Source organism: Vigna umbellata, chromosome 8, assembly GCF_029865625.1.
Source record: "Vigna umbellata cultivar VRB3 chromosome 8, Vumbellata_1.0, whole genome shotgun sequence".
Taxonomy (NCBI): Eukaryota; Viridiplantae; Streptophyta; class Magnoliopsida; order Fabales; family Fabaceae; genus Vigna; species Vigna umbellata.
In genome coordinates, this window is record NC_142172.1 from 6,949,656 (window position 1) to 6,955,655 (window position 6,000).

A 6,000-nucleotide genomic window follows, 5' to 3' on the forward strand; every position below is an offset into this window, starting at 1 on the left:
ACAACCGAGCACTATTAGCTTAGATCGAACACATAAAACTTAGACCGACAACTAAGAACTGAGACCGAATACAAAGATAAAATCAATCACTAAAACATGACCAAACGATCATTAACAATTAAGGCCCATAGGAGGTCGATCACAGTTAAGACCGAATGTCAGGACAAGACCGAACCCTATTGATAAACCGAATACTAGTACGAAGACGAACGTTATGACAAGACCGAATACTACTAAAAGTGAACGTTAATACAACACTAAGCACTACTCAGGCCGAACACTGATAAGATTGATCGTGAATACAAAGCCTAACACTTATATCAAACCTAACACTATTAAACCGAACGCTAATACATAGAACGACTAATAACGAACGCTACTACCTAGTACAACTAAGAACAATTTCTAATACCTAGTACGACTAAGAACGAACGCTAATACCAAACCGAATATTATCAAGGCCGAAAATGAATACTATTAAACCCGACCATCAGTATTAATCGAGCAATACTAAAATAGAATACTACTATGAAACTGAATACTACTAAGACCGATTACCTGACCTGACCGAGCGCTCAATTTTCTGCATAATTCTGCAGAACTTCTGCAGAATGAAATACACCCTAGAATTTCCCAAAACTGAATATTTTTCCCAACCCAGAATTCACTCCAAGATCTGTATAATCTACAACTCAACAATCACAACAATTAACATGTCAAACAAACAATGTTGATCACCCAAACATTCAATTTCACCCACATGCAAAACCATCAAACAACGTTTTCATACATCACCAACCAAACAATTAAATTAACTAGCTTCTCTTACCTTAGAAAATCTGCACAGCTTAACCCCAAATTCCCAACTTGATGCTTGCGCCGAAGGAAACTCTATGAACACCTATAGATCACCATTTGGTGAGAAAAGACCAAACATAGGACTAGAATTGAAGTCCGAAACAAGAAAAGAAAGCTGATGAACACATGCAACTCGAGACTTGGCTTGCATGTGACAACAACCAAAATTTCTAAGAAGATGAACTTACCAATTCAAAGATTGTTTTTGATCGGTGAAGAAAGAAGCTTTTGACACCCTGATTGCTTAATTACTATCTGATTATGGAATAGGTATGAAGAAATTCTAGAGAGATTTTGTAGAGAGAAGGAGGAGAAAAGGAAAACTCAGAAGTTTGGAGAAAAGAAGTGCATGCAGAGAATGCACAAAATTTTGAAAAGTTGATTTATATACTACCGTCAAAATCGATCGGTCCACTCAGATGCATACACCTGTCTTCCCCACTTTCTCTGAATTTCTCAGTTCTTACATTTTTTGTCACACAAAAGTCAACAAACCTAAATTCCCCACTAATGTAGTATAGGGGCAACCTAGGGTCTAATCCGTGGACTTGGTACTTATTAAGCTAAAATTGTAGAATTAAGTCCTAACTTTATTCATGATTTTATCTAAAGAAAAAAACTAAAAGATAATGCAATGCATGATTTTATCTAAAATGAATGCATGATACATAAAATAGAATGATGCAAAGGAAGAAAAATAAGACTGTAATCTATGCTAAAGAAAGATAAATGGAATGCCTAAAATAAAATGATGTATTAAAAGAATCTAAAATTCAAAGAAACTAAATGGTAATTAATGAACAAGTAAAGTTGTAAACTGAATCAAATTTAAAATTCTCATTGTAAGAACATGAAAATGGAAATACAAGATACCAGAGTTTCTCAGAGTCTCACTGCCTGTCACCCTATGGAAATGATCCAAGAACTCCAATGAAACAAAGATTGTATATACTCCTAAGAAAGCTTAAAATTTGAAACTAAAACATGGAACTGGAATTGAATCTAAGTACACCGTCTGTCACCCAGTGCACGTCTAAACCTAAGAATGGTACATCTCACCCACCACCCGTATTATTCACTTTACAAGACTTCCCTTTATATAGGGAAAGTCAAAAACCGAAAAAGAAAGAAAGGGGTAAAAAGGGGAGGAACTAAAAATTGACTCTTAAAGCTTCTTGAGTGTCCTCCAACGAACTCTGAACCAACTTCTTCAACCGTTCGAGCTTCTCGCAGGTGCCTCCATTCTGACCGATCAATCTCTTGGGCTTGCTTCCTTTGGTTCGATGTTCCTTCTAGTAAGTGGCGCAAGGTCCAACTTTTCTCTTCATCTCTCTCGCTTTCGTCAAGCCCTAGTTGGAGGGTGTGCTTCTGCCAAATGATTTGCTCGAGAGATAGACCCCTTGAAAGATAACAGCTTCACTAGCCAAAAACGTACCGTTTGACTAATCTTCCTAAAGGTCTTTAAATAAGAAGCTTCATGTGCAAAGGCCCAGACCAACCAAGGTGCAACTCGATGCTTCCAATCAACACTGGCCCAAACAACATCTTCAACTTCAGCTCCAGGGTGTTGCTCCCTCCACCACCACCGTATACTTCCTCCACCTCTCCACATTATTTTAAATACAATTATATCCTTAAGTTAAAAAGATTTTTACTTTTACCCTATTTTAAATAATTTGAAACCCTAATTTTACTTTCCTAGCACCCACCCACGGAACTCTCTTCCCCTTTCCCCATTCCTGTTTCACCTCCCCACCTCCCGCGCTTCCATTCCTTTTTCTTCAGTTTTACAAAATCATTACGTTTAAAAACTAATTATATATCACATCCAAAATTAAAAATTTAAATATAAACTAATATAAATATACATTATTAAAATACATTAAAAATATATTCAAAAATAATAAATCAAAAAATTTGAATTAAATTATTAAAATATCTAATAAACTAATAAAATAAACCCTAAAAAAAACGAAACCTTCAAACGGAGGTGACATCCTTCAATGGATGTCAACATCCGTTTAAGGTAAAACGGATGTCGACATTCGTTTTACCTTAAACGGATGTTGACATCCGTTGAAGGATGTCACCTCCGTTTAAAGGTTTCATTTTTTATTTTAGGGTTTTATGTCATGGTTTATTCGAGTACACACCTGGAGGAAGCACCACACACGCACTGCACCACTCCACGCACTGTACCACGAGAGCGACTTTGCACCACCACGAGAGGGAGACTGCTTGATAATTCTTTCCACCACCACCATCCTTTGCAACTTGTAGTATCTGACAATAGACCAAAGAAAGAGAGGAAAAAGTATAATGTTAAAATGAAAGAAAAGCATTTTACTCATACACGGTACTACAATAGGTTATTAGCGAAATAGGTTATGAAGGGGTAAAATTAAAAAATAATAACCCTAAAAATAAAATTTTACTGAGGGGCAAAATAATAAAGGGGAGGTGGAGGGAGAAAGGTGTGGTGGTGGAGGGAGCAACACCCTCAGCTCCATGCAGATTAAAACTCTGGGTTTTTTAACAATGCTGGCCCAATAGCTTTCTTCAGCCCAAACAGCCAAAAAGAAGAGATAAAAGCCTACAAAAGAAATAAAAAAAATTATTTATTTTTCTAAATATTTATATCTAAAGAAGAAAAAGACTTATTTATTTAAAAACCTATTTATTTAACTAAAAAAGGAAAATTAACACTATTTTATGAAAAGTCTATTTTTATCCTAATTACTCTAAACTATACTAATTCTAATGAATTAAAAACTAAAATATCCTAAGAGAAGAGTATTAACACATAAAAATAGGGAAATAGAGAGTTAACAATAACCAATAGAGAATCATATTCTAAGGTGACTCACAACGTTGAGAAAAAATCTATGCAAAATTTCTCTATATATTCATGAGTGATTTTACAAGGTGTGAGCTCCTCTATTTATAGAAGTGAAATTGAAGGTTGAGCAAAAGGGAGGGATTTGAATTCCCCATGACGTCCTAAATTCATGCCCCATTTAGAGGATAAGTGTCAAGTGAAACTCATGCTTTCCACATTGCACCATGTGCTAAATGAGAATGTGCACCTGGCCTTGAATGACTGATCCAGGGTTTCTTTTGGACCAATCTTAGCCCAATTGAAACCTTAGGTAGGTTGCTCTAACCTGTACAAAGATGATCCCAAACGAAGGTCAAATTATTATACTACTTAACCCAAATATAATGCATAAATAACCTAGACTATTTGTTTGAAATGTTTATTATTGCTTTTTACATTTTATTATTCTCTAAAGTGAACCTTTTCAGAAATAATCTTGGATCCAAGGATTATTAAAAGTCTAATAGAATCCACACATCTTATAAGTGTTTTTATCCAAACTCAAGGTCTATTATGCCTTTAATTATGTGAAAAAAATGTTGGCAATTAGATAAGTTGTAATTTTAAAAATAAATATAAAAGAAATGAAAGAGTAACAAGTGTAATAATCTACTTGGGTGTCAAATTTATTGAATAAGTTACATATTAATAAGATATTTGTAAGAAAAAAAAAGTCAAAATGTATACTTTTTAACCTAAATCATAATAAATCTAATTTAATTTTCATAAAAAAATATTTCAATTTTTTAAAAAGTAAAAAATATAAAATAATTGCAGTTTATATGATAAGTTTACAATTTCTCTCTCTAAGAATATTCATAGATAATTTTTGTTTAAATAAATTATATATTTAAAATTATGTTATTATCTCAAATAATAAAAGACTTTTCTTTTAGAGTGAAAAACGTTTTTTTTATTTCATCTTTATGTTATTTTTTATTTAACGTAAAATGTATCACCTTATTTAAACAAGTTCAAGCTAAAAATATTTAAACAAGTATATATTTGTAACATCCCATAAATACAGTAATAAACCATACAATAGAATAATCACATTAATTAACGTATCGGTTCAATCTTACACTAAGCAACGAACGATCACGATCGATCGGCCTTACATAAAGTTATAAACTTAACTTTACAATATAACAAGACTAGACCGATCGGTTTACAAAAAGAAAGTTTACCGAACGGTCATTACTAAAAAAGAAAAAGGTGACCGAACGACACCTTATACTAACTAAACTATACTACTAACCGAACGTACTACGGTTCGGCCTTAACTTCCACGTCGACGAGGTTCTCTTCCTCCAAATTTCCTTCTTCCAGCGCCTCTTCCAGTAGCGCGTCTCCATCTGCTCACATCCACACGGATGATCATTGCAAAGACAAGACGGACGTACAAGGACAAGACAACACAAAGAAGACACAGGGTAAGCTTATGTAATTTAATTCAAGTAATAACATACATTTTCATATGCAAGCACATTCAAACACATTCCAATAAACAATTCAAATCAAACCCTGATACTAGATCGACTGTCCGGACTGTATGAATTCTGTGTAGCTACGACGTTCGTGCACCCGGGTGATGTAGTAACTGGAATTCTCATCAGCTGCCACCCGAGGTTAGTCCGTTCCATCCAAAGTGCCCCTAAGGACTAGGACCTCCTGCCGTTCCCACACATGACCTACTCCCCTCTACGTGAGGACGAGTACTCACAGAACACCAGGATGAATCGCCAGCTAAGCTTTGTCCACATTCATACTTTACGATATCAATATTCATCCAAGAATCGTTCCTCCCTGGAACGCTCGTCCAAAATCCACATCATTTCATTCATATCACATTCTCTTCCTATTTCATTCATAATCATTCTCAATTTCATCTTTCATTATCATTTTTCTCAAATTCATCTTTCATTACCAATAAGTTAAATTTCATCTTTGTTCAAATATTCTTATGGATACTCGATACCGAACGTTCAATCCTCACTCAGAACGAGGACGAACACTTGGAACGAGACAGAGAGGTCTCCAGTTCCAGAATAGAATAAGACCGATTACAATAATATACCCTATATGATGAACGTTATTTTCCACGTGAATCAGTTGAATGAACTGACTCTCGTGAGTTCAGACCCACACTCAAAGAATAAAGTAAGTACGGAGGCTCTAGGCCGGATCCAAATGAATGTAGACACATCAAGACGTTAAAGAATCATATTTAGAATAATTCGATTACAGAAACCTAATGCCCATCA